At 39.9% G+C, this 18,532-nt stretch overlaps 1 protein-coding gene across 3 annotated transcripts in view; it reads left to right on the top strand.

Annotated features, from left to right (window-relative positions):
- The window catches only part of pde1a (phosphodiesterase 1A, calmodulin-dependent), a 239,350-nt gene that overhangs the window by 8,518 nt on the left and 212,300 nt on the right, over window positions 1–18,532 (top strand). The window lies entirely within an intron of this gene.

Raw genomic sequence — 18,532 nt, 5'->3', positions numbered from 1 at the left:
CTTTTTAGGCTGGTTTCCCATACTTCACTCTTTGTAAACTTAATTCAGCCAAATCTCTGCCATCCTAACCCTGTTCTTGTGGAAGTCTTGTTGTCATATCAACCTAGTTCTTGTTAACCAACGTTGCCTCCCATTTTCCAAAATCCTGTAAATTCAATTGCTCTTTCTTGTGTTTAATTAGTTTCATTTCTTCAGCCTCTTTACATTTCCTTCAGCAGCTCTACATCTCTACCCAATCTGTTATTCTGACTCTGATCTTCTGTACATCTGACCTTTCTTTGCCCATCATTGGGCATCCGCCATCTAAGTTCCACACCTTGTGTTCTATCCTTAAATTCCTACACTGCTTTTCATTTAAGGATTGGCTTAAAACCCACAACTTTGACAAAGATTCTAACTCAACCCTTCAAATACTCCCTTCTCTATCTCTGAACCCTTCGAGGTCTGGTGACAATTCTTTCAAGTACCTTGGAACAATGTTCCACATAATGGTGAAAATAAATCCAGTCCTTTTTATTGTTTTTACAACTGCAGTCAGATGTTATTGAAAATGCATGTTCTTACTTTTATTGACTATAAAAGTCAATTTGAAGCTTGTCTCTTATTACTTGCTTCTGACTTTTCTGCTTTATTGTTGTAATTATTAAATCAATACTTTAACTGCCTAATTTTCTAACTGGAGGGAATATAACAATTAGTTTTTAGTTTTTGTACGCCATGAGATGATATTCACTTAACTTGCATGAGTCATTTAATCTGTTGTTAATTCAGTGATTTTAAATGTGCAAGTGACTCAGACATTTTGAAGTAAGATGTTAATCTGTACCATTGATACAATATTGACAAAATGGCACATGGAGAGAAAAATCATTTTATGTTCATCATAATCTGTAACATATTCTTCCATCCAGTTGGATGAATGGAAAGGAAAGTAGCCAGCTTCTGTTAAATACGTGAGCTCTTCCTGCCCACTTTGCCTGTCTCATATATGTGATGCTTTATATGCTTAGGCAGCGGAGACAAAGAATTGTCCCAATGTGTTTTCAAGCATTTGTATAAAAACTAGATGTAGATTCGTGGAATTCTTCAAATAATTTCTTCATTTCCAATTTTCCAATTCATTTATTTATTAATTGAATATTTATACATCTCTAATACATGAGGTGCAATACAGCTCATGAGAGGATGAATATTTCAAGCTGCTTGTCCAACCACAGTCTTCGACTGTATCTTGAAATACTTACAGTTTTGTGAGAATGTTTCATGACACCAAACATATTCTAATGCAAAGATTACTAACCAAGTTATACCAGTTTTTAAAATGTATGCACTAAAATGGCTGACCCCTGGTTACTGGCATGGGAATGTGGTTAACTTGTGTTCTTTCATTGAATTGCAGGCAGCACATTAAGTTCATGCTTTCCACTCCTTTTAATGAGTAATGTGTGCATCTGTATAATTTACCTGATTGGTTTCATTTTTGCAATATATCAATAATAAGCTGACTGAAAGATAACTAAATCTTCCTCAATAGATTTCCTTTACTCTCAACTCATTATTTATCATTAGGACCAATTATACCTCGATCCTGTTTTTCACATATACCTCAAACAAGCCCACTGACTCAATGATGTTTCAGGACCACAATTCTGGGCAGTTTCCCGGACCTGCTGCTCACAGTCAAATAATCCAGTCTATGTCTGCCATGGCATATGAACATCTCAGTACGGAGCTTTAAACCTAAAAACTGTATTCGATTAGCCAACAACACAATCATTTATTTGCTTTGCATTCACCAGCAATTTCTGAAGCTATGAATGGAATTGGTTGAATCATAGCCGGAACCATCATCACTTTCATTGATCAACTCATTATGTCTTCAAGGCTTAGAAGAATCAGGTTGATATTTTTTTCACCTTCCCACTTTTATTAAGCTGTTAGTAATTCTTTTCCTTTCACTACACCTGTTCTTATATTCCTGTGTAGCAACAGTGACTGCAGACATTTGTATTTTGAGTCAGGTTTGTAATGGAACTAACATAAAAATCTTATTTCTATGTTTATTATGACAACAAGCAGTGACGTACATTGGTTAAAGCATTCATTATTTACTACAGCTGCATATAGGCACAGTGAATTTGTATAGTTTTCTTACTTAGTAGATACAATTTTACATTATACTGCATAATTATTGAATAGTGTAGCGTAGTAGAAGGCCATTTGACTTATTGAACAAGAGCCAGCTGTTTCATAGAAAAGGAAACAGGAATAAACATTTGAGTCTGCTCCACCATTCAAAACGATCATAAGAGATCATCCTACACAGCACCCTGATCCCACTTTCACCCCACACCCTTTAATACCTTGAGCCCTAAGAGACATATCCATCTCCTTCTTGAAAACTCATGTGGCAGAGAGTTCAATCGGCTCAATACTCTGGATGAAGAAATTTCTGATAATCTCAGTATTAAATGGCTCAGCACCACACTGCCCCCACCCCCCTTAGACTGTAACCCCTGGTTCAGGGTTCCCACCGTAATCAGGAGCATTCTTCCAATGTTTACAAAGGAAAGACTGTTCATCCCACTTTCTGCTATTCTTTCCCTATGTTCTTGCAATTTTTTACCCCTTTAGATACATATTCAATTTGTATTGGCCCCACAAAGTATTGCATGCCAATATCCAAACTCCCGTAACATGAAATAGCTTTTCCTTATGTTACCTTTTGTTCTTGGCCAAACACACTAAATCTATGCCATTTGGTTGTCGATCCTTCATCTGATGGAAACAGTTTCAACTTTATGTATCCTACCTTAGCTTTTCATTATTTTAAATGCCTCGAACAAAATTCCTCTTAACTGTCTCTTCTAAAAGGAAAACAACACCAGCTTCTCTGATACTGTTCATTCAGTAACTTGATTTGTACAGACCTTGAATTTTGCAAAGAGAGACATGCTGCTGAAGTTAATCAATTAAGGTAATCAATTAAGCTTGGAACATGGCTCATTTAATTTTGCTAAAAGTGACTTGCATTCATAAGCAGTAACCCATTCTTTCCAAACAAAAGGAATATAGCGTTATAGAGTCATAGAGTCTTAGAGATGTACAGCACGGACACAGGCCCTTCGGTTCAACCCGTCCATGCCGACCATATATCTTAACCCAATCTAGTCCCACCTGCCAGCATCTGGCCCGTATCCCTCCAAACCCTTCCTATTCATATACCCATCCAAATGCTTTTTAAATATTGCAATTGTACCAGCTTCCACCACTTCCTCTGGCAGCTCATTCCATATGTGTACCACTCTCTGCGTGAAAAAGTTGCCCCTTAGGTCCCATTTATATCTTTCTCCTCTCGCTCTAAACCTATGCCCTCTAGTTCTGGACTCCCCCATCCCAGGGAAAAGACTTTGCCTATTTATCCTTTCCATTCCGCTCATAATTTTGTAAACCTCAAATGAGGTCACCCCTCAGCCTCCAACATTCCAGGGAAAACAGCCCCAGCCTATTCAGCCTTTCCCCATAGCTCAATCCTCCAACCCTGGCAACATCCTTGCAAATCTTTTCCGAATCCTTTCAAGTTTCACAACATCTTTCCAGTAGGGAGACCAGAATTGCACACAATATTCCGACAGTGGCCTAACCAATGTCCTGTATAGCCGCAAGATGACTGCCCAACTCCTGTACTCAATACTCTGACTAATAAAAGAAAGCATACCAAATGCCTTCTTCACTATCCTATCTACCTGTGAATCCACTTTCAAGGAGCTATGTACCTGCACTCCAAGGTCTCTTTGTTCAGCAGCACTCTCTAGGACCTTACCATTAAGTGTATAAGTCCTGCTAAGAATTGCTTTCCCAAAATGCAGCACCTCGCATTTATCTGAATTAAGCTCCATCTGCCACTTCTCGGCCCATTGGCCCATCTGATCCAGATCCTGTTGTAATCTGAGGTAACCCTCTTCACTGTCCAGTACACCTCCAATTTTGGTATCATCTGCAAACCTACTATCTGTACCTCTTATGCGCACATCCAAATCATTTATGTAAATGACAAAAAGTAGAGGACCCAGCACCGATCCTTATGGCACACCACTGGTTACAGGCCTCCAGTCTGCAAAACAACCCTTCACCACCACCCTCTGTCTTCTACCTTTGAGCCAGTTCTGTATCCAAATGGCTAGTTCTCCTTGTATTCTGTGAGATCTAACCTTGCTAATCAGTCTCCCATGGGGAACCTTGTCGAATGCCTGACTGAAGTCCATATAGATCACATCTACAGCTCTGCCCTCCTCAATCCTCTTTATTACTTCTTCAAAAAACTCAATCAAGTTTGTGAGACATGATTTCCCACACACAAAACCATGTTGACTATACCTAATCCTAATGCCTCTCCAAATACATGTACATCCTGTCCCTCAGAATTCCCTCCAATAACTTGCCCACCACTGACATCAGGCTCACTGGTCTATAGTTCCCTGGCTTGTCCTTATTATCCTTCTTAAAGAGTTAGCCAACCTCCAGTCTTCCAACACCTCATCTGTGACTATCGATGATACAATTATCTCAGCAAGAGGCCGAGCAATCACTTCCCTAGCTTCCCACGGGGTTCTAGGGTCCACCTGATCAGGTCCTGAGGATTTATTCACCTTTATGTGTTTCAAGACATCCAGCACTTCCTTCTCTGTAATATGGACATTTTTCAAGATGTCACCATCTATTTCTCTACAGTCTATATCTTCCATATCCTTTTCCACAGTAAACACTGATGCAGAATACTCATTTAGTATCTCCCTCATTTTCTGCGGTTCCACACAAAGGCCTTCTTGCAGATCTTTGAGGGGCCCTATTCTCTCCCTAGTTACCCTTTTGTCCTTAATGTATTTATAAAAACATTTTAGATTCTCCTTAATTCTATTTGCCAAAGCTATCTCATGTCCCCTTTTGCCTTCCTGATTTCCCTCTTAAGTGTACTCCTACTGCCTTTATACTCTTCTAAGGATTCACTTGATCTATCCTGTCTGTACCTGACATATGCTTCCTTCTTTTTCTTAACCAACCCTCAATTTCTTTAGTTATCCAGCATTCCTTATACTTACCAGCCTTTCCTTTCACCCTAACAGGAATATACTTTCTCTGGGTCTTGTTATCTCATTTCTGAAGGCTTCCCATTTTCCAGCCGTCCCATTACCTGTGAACATCCGCCCCCAATCAGCTTTTGAAAGTTCTTGCCTAATTGGCCTTTCTCCAATTTAGAAATTGAACTTTTAGATCTGGTCTATCCTTTTCCATCACTATTTTAAATCTAATGGAATTATGGTCACTGGCCCCAAAGTGTTCCCCCACTGACACCTCAGTCACCTGCCCTGCCTTATCTCTCAAGAGAAGGTCAAGCTTTGCGCCTTCTTAAGTAGGCACAATCACATACTGAATCAGAAATTTTTCTTGTAGATACTTAACAAATTCCTCTCCATCTAAACCCTTAACCCTATGTCCCAGTCTATGTTCAGAAGGTTAAAATCCCCTACCATAACCACCTTATTATTCTTACAGATAGCTGAGGTCTCCTTACAAGTTTGTTTCTCAATTTCCCTCTGACTATTAGGGGGTCTCTAATACAATCCCAATAAGGTGATCATCCCTTTCTTATTTCTCAGTTCCATCCAAATAACTTCCCTGGATGTATTTCCAGGAATATCCTCCCTCAGTACAGCTGTAATGCTATCCCTCATCAAAAACGCCACTCCCCCTCCTCTCTTGCCTCCCTTTCTATCCTTCCTGTTGCATTTGTATCCTGGAACATTAAGCTGCCAGTCTGCCCGTTCTTGAGCCATATTTCTATAATTGCTATGATATCCCAGTTGAAAGTTCCTAACTATGCCCTGAGTTCATCTGCCTTCCCTGTTAGGCCTCTTGCATTGAAATAAATGCAGTTTACTTTATTAGTCCTACCCTGTCCCTGCCTGCCCTGACTGTTTGACTCACTCCTGTTCGCAACTGTCCCAGTCTCAGATTGATCTCTTTCCGCACTATCTCCCTGGATCCCACCCTATCCAAGAACTTACGGAGTCTGTTAGTGTCCATTACATTCTGCATGGCTTTGCCTCCCCAATCAGAGTTAACTTGCCAATTTTCTCCTGAAGCAGAAACTGTTGAAATTTGTCATTCTTGCATTTGTCCTGCTGACTGCAGGGTGAAAAGCTTCACACTGTATTTCTGCTTTCATCAGTACTATCTATTCATTTATATCGTTGTTTTATGATAATAAAATGCTAGAACTGTCAAGAAAGAAGGATACTTATACATTTTTGTCATTATCATTCTGAAGTATTAATCTAATAGTTTTTTTCGTGAGCAACCTATTATCTTTCATATAATAAAATTATGGTGGAGTTTGACAGGGTGAATATATAGAATATGAGAAGACTTTAATAGGTCCAGAAGTGAGAGACGGTAGATACAGAGAGGATTCCAAATTACTCCTGGGGCCTGATGGATTAAATCCTAATCTTCTAAAGGAAGTGGTTGTAGAGGTGGTGGATGCATTTTAGCAATCTTCAAAGAATCTTTAAGGTTCTGGAAAAGTCCAAGAGGATTGGAACACTCCTAGGTAACAGATATTCAAAAAATGAGGGAAAAAAAAACAGGTAACCATAAGCCAATTTAGCTTAACATTTGTCATTGGGAAATCTTAGAGTTTGTTATGAAGGATGCAGTCGCCTCCTCTCAGTCCTAAATGGTCTACCCTGTACCTATAGACTGCAACTCCTGGTTCTGAACTCCCTGGTCATCAAGAATATCCTTCCTGCCTTTAGAAATTTCTAGGTTTCTAGGAGACCCTCTCTCATTCTTCTAAATGTTCGTGAATATAGTCCTAACTGACCTAACCTCTCGTCCTACATCAGTCCTACCATTCTAGGAATCAGTCTGGTAAACTTATGTTTTTATGGCTCCTGATGCCTCATCTATTTACCTACATGCTTTTGATAATACCAGCAACGTCAGAGTATGGCTGCTAAGGGAGAAAACTAACGACTGTTCCTCAACTTCATCATATCTGAACAACAGGTACATTGAAAGCAACAGGACAACGTAAGCATCATTGGAATTTTTAAGCAAAGGTTCTGCTGCTTTGGTCATTATACAGTTCCCCCATCATTGTGACTCAACTAAAATAGGCTTCACAATTGTAGTTTATTGGATTCTGCAGAACAACGCACTACAAAATGGCTGAGGGCAGAGAAGGCACACTAAGAAGGACAGAGAAGAAAAAGCTCCTCAGTTTTAAGAGACCTTATTTCCTTGCCACTCATTGACCTGCATTAAATAAAATTGAAATCGTTCAGCCAACCTCAATGCCAATGCAGCCAGAGTTTGCGATGCAAGAAATAAAAAAAGCAAAATGCCAGCGTGATAAAGAAGTATCTTTAAATTAAATTTCAAACACATTATTGTTATAAATGCTGTTATTAACCATGTGATTCAGTATTCCTTAAAAGACAGCTTACTAACTGTATTACTCCTACACGGTGTTTCTCCAATGGCCTAAACAGATCTGCTAGAATCCCACTGTTACTTGTGTTGGGACCCTTACTATGATTATAGCTGCAGCTTCTGGAAGCTTGTCAACCTCATAGACTGACTGCACTTGCTGCATTCTGGCTGAAGTGATAGCACTTTGAGCCAGCTAACTGTCTGGTATTATGATTGATACTGGTTAATGGAATGGCAAGGAAGCAGACATGCTAACATCCTGAGAAATGGCAATGTTCATGCTGCTCTCACTGTGTCACTGCCACTCCCATGGGGCTGAGTCTGGAGCTGGGGATCGGGACTTGCATTGAACTGTGAGAAAGCAACCACAGAAGGAGAATAATGTCTTGAAAATCCCAAAGTGTTTACTCTGCTAATTTCTCTTAGCTGCAAGTTGCCCTTCAAAGACAGAGCAAGTGCTTTTGCCTAGAATCTGCACTGGGATGATCTGAGCTTTTAGTAAAGATGTAGGTGTAAGTTCGTGCTGTCATACTAGGTAGGTAAATAGACTGATTGATAGTGTCTTCAGTCATATCTGGACCATAGCCATATACACATTGCAGATTAACTGCATGTAACTGCTGACTCCATTTTGTTTCTTTGTTCCAGTGCTGGGTAAATTGAGTCATAAAATAATACAGAATCCGGAGGATTAGCTCCTTTCAGAAGATTTCGTCTGGTGAAGAAATCAACCAAATGTTGAGAAGGTCAAAGAGAAAAGGAATAATTGTTAGGAATACATTTGGTTTCCGAATACTTAATACTACATATTTTATTCATAATTCAGTAATAATTAATTAAGTTTAAGATTAATTAGTACCCATGTAAACTTCTCACCCAATGGCCATTGGTGTTCAGGACATGACTGTTCAGGATAGTTCCACACGTGTAGAGCCCGAGAAACATGATAAATGAAAGGGTCTCTCAGGATAGAAGGGGTGGTGTTGGGGAGTGGGATTTCCTCATTGTTAAGCTCTCAATACTTGTTTGTGGTACACAGCATCAAGAAGGGATAGCCTATTGAAGACCAAAGACTTACTCTTGCCTCTGCCTCCCATCCCACTCGGCCCCACAATTGCTATCCTTCCCTCAATTACCGTTAATGTAGTCGTGGGTTCCTGGTGGTTGCACTGCTGCCAGTTCCTATTGCTCCCCTAATGGGCCTGCCATGAAGAGTTAGCAGGTATAGTAGGATAAGGTTTCCACCCAGCAGTTCTTGATCCTGGGGAGGGTCTGATACTGTCCTCTTATGTACTTTTTTGGCACTTAATGTAATGGACTTAGGTCCTAGGAGTGTTGCTGAACAAAGAGACCTTGGAATGCAGGTTCATAGCTCCTTCAAAGTGGAGTTGCAGGTAGATAGGATAGTGAAGAAGGTGCTTGGTATGCTTTCCTTTATTAGTCAGAGTATTGAGTACAGGAGTTGGAAGATCATGTTGCGGCTGTACAGGACATTGGTTAGGCCACTATTGGAATATTGTGTGCAATTCCGGTCTCCTTCCTATTGGAAAAATGTTGTGAAACTTGAAAGGGTTCAGAAAAGAGTTACAAGGATGTTGCCAGGTTTGGAGGATTTGAGCTATAGGGAGAGGCTGAACAGGCTGGGGCTGTTTTCCCTGAAGCATCAGAGTCTGAGGGGTGACCTTATAGAGGTTTACAAAATTATGAGGTGCATGAATAGAATGAATAGGCATAGTCTTTTCCCTGGGTAGGGGAGTCCAGAAGTAGAGGGCATAGGCTTAGGGTGAGAGGAGAAAGATATAAAAGAGATGTAAGGGGCAGCTTTTCACACAGGGGGTAGTATGTGTATGGAATGAGCTGCCAGAGGAATTGATGGATGCTGGTACAATTGCAACATTTAAAAGGCATTTGGATGGGTATATATGTAAGAAGGGTTTGGAGAAAGATGGGCAGGTGGGACTAGATTGGGTTGGGATATCTGGTCGCCATGGACGGGTTGGACCGAAGGGTCTTTTTCCATACTGTACATCTCTATGACTCTCTATGATTCTATGACTTTTCCAAAATGAGGGATGCTGGCCTGTCACCATCTCTCCAGCTGACAGGCAAGACCTCTGTTGCCTGAATTAAACTCTACCCATCGTGTCTTATTCTGTACTTAGGCTTGAACTTAGTGGTGCTTAGGCTGGAAACCTTATTCAGAAAAGTCCCCAGGCTCGAGATGAGCAACATGCACAGTTCCAGCTGGATCACTCATTTTCAGCATTGCCTTTCAGCCATGACAGTACAGCGATGTTAGCTGCTCTTCCACATTCTGCAACCAATCTCCAATTCTGGTCTTGCTTATTTCCCTGATCATTTTCACTGTTTTGACTAATGGAGGAGGAAAGTATTCACGAGTCAGTATCCTTGAGAGAGGAGAAGATGTGTGGAGTACCCACTTGTGGAGAGGAGGAAGAAGCTACAAACAATTAGCATTGGGCAGTTTCAATTTGTAAGAGAGTTCCTGGGGTGTGCAGTTATGGAGTCCCAAGAAGTGTAGTTCATTATGCATTGTCTAACAAATTAGAAGAGACAGCTGTTAGTGGCCTCGCTGAAATAAGAGGAAAATTTGTGTTTGGAATAAGAAGGGGAGATAATGAAAGTAAAACCAAAATATTGTGGTTACTGTAAGTTTGAAATGAAAAGGGACTGGAGAAACTTAGCAAATCTGGTAGCACCTATGGAGAGAGAAACACAGTTACCATTTTGAGTCCAATATGACTCATATTCTGCCTCTGTTTTGCTCTTTACAGATGCTGTCAGACCTGCTGAGGTTCGGCAGCATTTCCTTATTAAAGTAGCTTTTGTCCTGGGTGTGACGACAGTGCCAGAGGAGAAGATGTAGATGAAGGTGCTGGTAGGGTTGTGAGAAGAGTTACTAACAGAAGTAGAGAAGCAGATAGTTGTCCTCACCTTTGCTCTTCAAGTGTGGTTTACTTGATCTGACATTATCCCAGGTCCTGGCACAGAGGTGCTCGACTTGACCAGGTTTCCATTGCACTCACCTCTAAGCCTAATGGACCTGTGCTCAGGTGCGTTCCTCAGCAGTAGCATAACAAATTTCCCTCTTTTCCACAGACCTTCCCACAGGAATTCAAATGGAGGCTCATGTTATAAATGTCATCAGAGATGGATGGGGAACAGATCTTTGTATTCAGAACTGTTAATAGAACTCTGTTAGTGATGTCAACAGGTATCCTATTGATAACCGTTTCCCTGATATTGCAGCTCAGGAGAATGTTCTCTTCACCACTTCTGATGTCCCCCTTCTCTTTTCATGAACTAGATAGGAAAGCGGATGCTTTAAGAAATGTATTGCCACATAAAATAACCTTTGGCTGGAATGGAAATCACACTGTTGAAGTGAATACATTCGTCAGCCAATCAGTTAGAAACATGCACATGAGGTCAATGAGGGCAGTGTAATAAAACACCTCAGGCCTGTTTTCTGATGCAGGATGTGAATTTTTAACTCCCATACCAATTATTCAGTGTTGAAATTGGGGTCTATGTAAAATATTCAAAGTATGAGGGGTTCTGGTTGGCTTTAAATTTCTGACTCTCCCATTTACTCTTTCCTACAATTGGGTATTTCAGCAGGACCTGAAGAGAAGAGAGCTGTATGCAGTTTAGTAATTGGGCAATTTCTTGACCTGTGATGCAAGTGCACAGTTTGGCCAGATTCATACATTTCTTAAAATAGTCTGCACATGGTGCAACCTCCTGCTTACTGTATTGTAATTAGGGCCCCTTATTGGTGTTTGAAGCATTTCTAGAAGTAGCTAAAACTATGGACAAAGTTGCAGAGCTGAGAGAAAGCATCTGCTCCATAAATACCTATGCAAACAGGTACATGGAGTCCTGCTCCTTGTTAGTGAATGTGATGGTTTATATTACTGCTGGACATTTCTGAACATTGTTATAATATCTGTGGAATATTTGCATTAGCAGTTTCTGTAAGTTCATGTTTTTGTATTCCCATCAAGGTTAAATGGAGGTGGGTAGATTTTATTTTGAAATACATTCAGTGTTTGTACACGAGTAGTTTAATGTCAATGTTTTTAGTAAAAACAAAATACCAGAGCCGACTTCCCATTTGAGCTATCAGTCAACTTGCTACTTTAATACAGTGGTTTAACTAGTATGGAAATCCTCAAATTGCAAACATAAGAATTTTTATCAATCCGTTCTTTTGTTAACATGTTAAAAATAACAATGAATGCAGGGCGATGAACTACTTCTTAGTGCTGGATATTTCATCATTAATCCCGTCAAATGCAAATTTGGAGCTTGGTTGATCACAGCCTGACAAATTTCTTCACTACAGGCACGACTCTTAGTCCTATTTGCTAACTAAGATAATTAACTTGTATCACCACGGTTACTGGAAGGCAAGCACTAAATACTGGTGCATTTACGACAGCCATAGAACATAATGAGCCTCAGTGCTCAAGGACAACATTTAATGCACCTTCTAACATCATAAATTGCAAACTTAATAATATTCATGATTTTGCTGTTGCACTCTTCTGAGAATGCTCTTGTGACCTTCAAACCTGCTTAAGCTATAGTATAGTGTGTGGCCAAAGCAATAAAAACATGGAGAATAGGATTGTATTCTCAGCAAGGACATATAAAGAATTTAAAATTGAATTCAAAATGTGTGGAGAGTTTTCTCAATTGTCCTAAAATAGTTTTGTTTTGATTCATACATACGAACCTTGCTCTTGCTTAAAAGCTTGCATTATTTAACCACTTCCATGCTTTTCACAAAAGAGGTTGGGACTGTGATTGGTTTAAATGATATGCTGAAGCGTCATCAGTGATTCCAGAGAAAGAATAACTTGTTTGGCTGGAATTTCAGGTGAAATAATATGTAACTGTGTTTCACCCTTATCTAAACTCCTTGTTGAATTCTGGATTTTTATTTGAAACTTTTCTTTTGCAAACTACGTGAAGTTTAACTTGTCCCTAAGAGTCTTGGAAGGGTGGAATTTTCAGTTTTTCTGGAATAAATTTGGAAGACATTTTTCCTGTGGTATGCCATGAATCACTTCATACTTATCTTCAAAATGTGGAAAAATTAAATGCATTTCAGAATAATCAAAGAGTTTGAAGAAAGAAAGTGTACAGTTCTGAATTTAAAGAGTTGGAAACTGCATTAACTACCTATTGGAGGGATAATCCATGATAATATTATAAAATTATAATTGATTATATGGTTTCATGTTTTTTATTTTCCAATATCCATGGAAAGATAACTTACAATTTCCCTTCTAATGGAAAATATATCTCCAATTTTAACCCCTTGTACCTGATTGTACAAATGTAATGGTTTAAAATATATTTTTAATTCTTTCTGCTATAAACCTATTGATTGCACACTTATATAATGTTTTGCCCTTCACGCACTTCCAACTAGCAACTGGTTGGTATTAGTGTAACATGGATTACCTTGTATTATTGCTGCAATTTCACATTTATAGCCAAAGTTTATGAATTTAATTATTTAGATACTCAGTGCAGGGTGAAATCCTGATGTCAAGAAAGCCATTTATTGTATTTAATTAGTCTCAACCTTGCAATAGAAGTGATGCTAAAATCATGATGCTACTGAACCACTCATGATGGTGGATGTGCAGTGCCCTTGCCAACTCAGTGCCTTTTCAAATCAATGTTTAACATGGATGTGCTAATTCACCAGTTGAGGGCAGCGATGGAGGGTGAAGGTTTAGGTTGGTAGTAGGTGGTAATCAAGAGATTTCCTTGCTAATGTTTGTGCTGATGCCATGGAATTCCATGTGGTCCGTTGTTGAGGACTCCCAGGGCACCTCCTTTCTGTCAGTATATCACAGTGAAATCTGACAAGATGTAAAAGCTGGTTTCATACACTTTTGGCATTTCCCTGCCAGTGGGTTACATTAAAATTACCCTCATTTTTCATAATAATAATATTGCATGAAGGAAGTATATGAGATCAAATGTATGACTCTCAAGTGGGTCTTCCTAATTGTACAGCAACTGTCAGATTCCATAACTGTTGTGCTGCAGATCTTTTCAGTTGAATTACCTCCAAGATGACAAGCCTGACAAATACGGCAGACTTGTAATCCAATATTTGAGCCAACCACAACTATTTTATTCTAGGGCGTTGTTGATGATTGACCACTGCAAAAGTAAATATCCTCCTTGGACTGACCTTTTTCTGCTGTCTCCAGATAACTTTGCATGACAATATGTTTTTGGGTGCCAACTGGCAGGGAGCTGACCTATAGACTGTGCTACAATGCTGAGGAGTAAGCTGTTTGTCACCGATCCTAATGCCTCTTTACGCGGCAGGGTGTCAAATCTTGTCTTATAAGTTATGTGGAACACCGTATTGGTGCATATAATACATTTATAACATTAAAGACACTTTTTTAAAAAAGGAATAAAAAGGACTTGCAATTATATATTGCTGTATGGTCTCAGGATGCTCTAAAACACTTTATAGACAGATCAATACTTTGAAAGTGTAATGACTGTTGCAATATAGGAAAGTGGGAAACATTCCAAACGGTTTATACACAGAAAACTCTTGAAATCAATAATGTGGTAATTACTTTATTGAAGATCATTTTTATACTTTTTCAAGCCATAGCAAAGTCAAAAATCTATAAAACAACGGATGTCATCTGACACTTTGTGTCTGCGCTGATTGAAAAATTCAGGCTATTCAGCTTAAACATTGAGCTTAAACCACTTTCTGGTCCATTGCTTAGTCTGGTCCATAGCTCAGTACTTTCAGCACTGCAAATGCACATCATAGGAACAGGAGCAGGCCATTCAGCCCTTCGAGCCTGCTCTGCCATTCTAGAAGAGCATGGCTGATCCATGGCTATTTGAGGAAGAGAGATCCAAACCTCCTCTACTCTTTGCATGCAGAAGTACTTTCTAACATCTCCCCTGAAAGCTTGACCCTAATTTTTAGACTATGCCCCTGGTTCTAGAACCTTCAACCCTTGGAAATAGTTTCTTTATCTACCTTATCTTTCACTCTTTAATGCTGAAGACTTATTTAAAGGTTCAGAGGTGATCTAATTTCTAGAGAATAAAGGTCTAATGTGTCTAATCTCTCCTCATAACTTCACCCCTGAAGTCCAAATATTATCAATTTTCTAAAAAAAAATATGTTGGTTTCTACCTCACATGCACTTCAGGCGGTCAGTTCCTGACTGGGTGAAAAAAAATCTTCTTAATTACTTTAATTCTATACCCTCCATGGCCAATTACTGACCTCCCTGATAAGAGAAATACATTCATCCTATTCATTGTCTATGAGTCAGATTTATCAGAAAGAGGGACTTTGGCCGATTGTGTCCGCAGCAATCCTCAATCAACTATTTAACAAAGATTAATTTCTAGCACTTAAATCTTTCGCGCTTCAGGTGACCATCTAAATACTTCTCAAATGTTGTGATGGCTCTTGCCTCTACCACCATTTCAAACCGTGAATTCCATTTACCCACCACTCTGGGTGAAAAAAAATCCTTAAATCCCATCTAACCTCCTACTTTTTAACTTAAATCTAATCTCTGATTATTGAGACATCTACTAAAGGAAAAGCTTCTTTCTACCTATGCCTCTCTCAATTAGGTCCATCCTCAACCTTCTCTGCTCTAAAGAAATCAATCCTGGCCTGTCTCATCTCTTTTCATATTTGAAAAGCTGCAGGCTCGCAACATCCTGGTGAATCTCCTGTGCACCTTCTGTAATACAATCACACCCTTTCAGAACTACACACAGTACTCAAGCTTTAGCCTAACATCTTACTATCTAACTATCACCTCTCAGCTCTTACGTTCAGTGCCTCAACTAACAGAGGAAGTATTGCGTATGGCTTCTGATCGACCTGTCCTGTTGACTTCAAGGATCTGTAGAAGTGTAAACCAAGGTCTCCCTGATCCTCTCTACTTTCTAGGGTCCTTCCATTCATTGTGTAGTCCCTTGCCTTGTTAGTCCTCTGAAAATGCATTACCTCACACTTTTCAGGATTAATTCAATTGTCCATCGTTTTGCCCGTCTGATCATCCTGTAGACTAAAACCTTTCTTCTTGCTATTTACCACACCATCAATTTTCATAGCATCTGAAAACATACTGAGCATTCACAGTTAAATCATTAATGTACACTATAAGTAGCAAGGAACCCAGCATTGAACACTGTGGTACACAACTGGATATGAGCTTCCAGTCGCAAGGTCACTGTTCAGCCATCATCCTCTCCTTCCTGCCACAAAGCTAATTTTGGATTAGTTTGCCAAATTGCCCCAATTCTAAGGGCTCTTATCTTCTTGACGAGTCTCCCATGCAAGACCTTATCAAATGTTTTACTAAATTTCACGTAAACTATATCAGTGACGTACTGTATAACCCCTTGTCTCTGGAGTCACATCTTCTGCCTCAGAGGTAAGGAGTGTTACCAACTGAGGTTTGGCTGATGCCAAATGCAAGTTACTAAACTTTTTGAGACAATTTGTCACTTTATAATCTCGTGTTTCCATTCCTCTTATGCGCTATAGAGCTACTACTCTATTTTGCTTCATTTGGCCTAACTGCCAAACTCATATGTTTCCCACAGTTCCTTCACGTAGCACATGATCTCCTGAGTAACAGGTAGTGACAGTTGCCTTGATTATTGTGTCTCCAACAGCATTAAACAAACCCAGCATCATCCAAGTTAAAGCAGTCTGCTGACTGGCACTGTATGTGCAAACAAACATTCACTCCCTCTGCCACTGACACACAGCTGCAGCAGTGTTTGCTATATGTAAGATATACTACAGAAAGTCACTTTGCCTCCACTGTCATGGGATCAAAATCCTGGACTTCACTTCCCTTCAGTATTGTGTATGTACTTATACCAGATGGACTATGTAGGATCAAGAAAACTGATCATCACCACCTTCTCAAGAGAAATTAGGGATGAGTGACAAATGTTGATCTTGCCACTGATTGCCACAACACATGAAATATTGTAGAACTTGGACTTACTAACCAGTTACAAACTAACCATATCTATTCTCACTCTGTTGGACTTTCTTTCCACACTCCTTGAAGCCTTTACAATCTAAAAATGTATCTGCCTGTTTCTTGAATATATTCAGCCCCTTGGCCTTCACAGCCTTCTATGGTAGAGAATTCCACAATCCTTTGAGTGAAGAAATATTTCCTCATCTTAGTCCTAAATGGTCTACACAACAGTCTGAGAGTGTGACCCCCCTGGTTCCAGATTCCCTAATCATGTTAGAATTTTATGCATTTCAATTAGATCCTCTGTCATCCTTTTAAACTGTAGAGCATATAGAGTGAGTCAAATTAATCTCTCCAATCAGAACCTGAAGAACGGTCACTGGACCCAAAACGTTACCTCTGTTTTCTCTCCAGAGATGTCGCCAGACCTCCTGGGTTTTTCCAGCAATTTTTGTTTTTGCTTTTGTTTCTGGTTTCCAGCATCCAGTGTTCTTTCTGTTTCCTGTCATCCTGCTATCAACCTGGTGAATCTACCTGGTGAGTACTAGCCTGAAGATACCTGACCTCAGAAGCTAAGTAGACTCAGACTGTGTTACTACTTAATGGGAGACTGCCTGGGAATACCGGGCTTTAGGGGCTCTTGTGGGACTGTGGTAACATCCCTACCTCCGAGCTAGGAGTCCCATTTGCTCCAGAAGTGTGTAATAACATCCTGAACAGGTTAGTTAGAAAATATTGATTTTTTTTGTAGGCAGGGGAACCAATACTGAGCCCACGCGTAGTTTCACTGAGGCCATCTATAACTGCAGTAAAACACCCCTACTTCTGAACTGAAATCTTCTTGCCATGAAGGCCAAACTACCATTTGCCTTCCAAATTGCTTGCTGTACCTGCCTGTCTACTTTCACTGACTTACGGGCAGCACGGTGGCACAGTGGTTAGCACTGCTGCCACACAGCGCCAGTGACCAGGTTCAATTCCCACCTCAGGCAACTGTCTGTGTGGAGTTTGCACATTCTCCCCGTATCTGCGTGGGTTTCCTCCAGGTGCTCCAGTTTCCTCCCACAGTCCAAAAATGTGCAGGTTAGGTGAATTGGCCATGCTAAATTGCCCATAGTGTTAGGTGAAAGGGTAAATGTAGGGGAATGGGTATGAATGTTGCTCTTCGGAGGGTCAGTGTGGACTTGTTGGGCCGAAGGGCCTGTTTCCATACTGTAAATAATCTAAATATACAAGGACACCCAGATCCCTTTTTTGCATCTACACTTTTCAATATACATCACAGTTTAAATCATACTCTTCCTTTCTGTCTTTCACATCAAAGTGTTTAACTTCACGTTAAGTCACATTCAACAGCCATTTGTTTGCCCACTGACTCAATTTGTCTAAATCACTTTGAAGTCTCTTTGCATCTTCCTCACAACTCACAATCCTGCTCAGTGTTGCATCCAGGTCATTATATATATATAGCTGAGTTCAAGCATTGATCCTTGAACTTTATTCATCTCTACCTGCTGCTCAGAAAAGATCCATTTATTCCCTTTCTCTTTTCTGTCTGTCACCAATTCTGAAGTCCTGCTGACACATTAATCCCTAAACCATGTGCCACTAACCTCTTATGAGGGACCTTATCAAAAGCCTTCTGAATATCCAAATACACAACATCCACTGGTTTTCCCTTATCTGTTCCCTTATCTTCTCAAAAAATGGCAATAGATTTGCTAAGCATAATTTGATATTCATAAGCCTGTGCTGGCTACCTCCAAACCCATTTAATACTTTCCAAATATTCTGTTATCACATCATTTGTAATGGTCATTAGCATTTTCCCCAATACTAATGTTAGGCTAAAGGGAGTGAGATGACAAACCCTAACAGGTTTCCCTGAGTAACATACATGTGAAAATTACTTGTACTATCGGTCTGTCAGGCGCTGAGTTCTGTGCTACCAAATGTCCTTTAAGGGAGGAAATCTGTCATTTTTA

Source organism: Hemiscyllium ocellatum, chromosome 7 (assembly GCF_020745735.1).
Source record: "Hemiscyllium ocellatum isolate sHemOce1 chromosome 7, sHemOce1.pat.X.cur, whole genome shotgun sequence".
Lineage (NCBI taxonomy): Eukaryota > Metazoa > Chordata > Chondrichthyes > Orectolobiformes > Hemiscylliidae > Hemiscyllium > Hemiscyllium ocellatum.
Note: the sequence above shows the minus strand (reverse complement) of the source record. Positions and strands in the feature narration are given on the sequence as shown.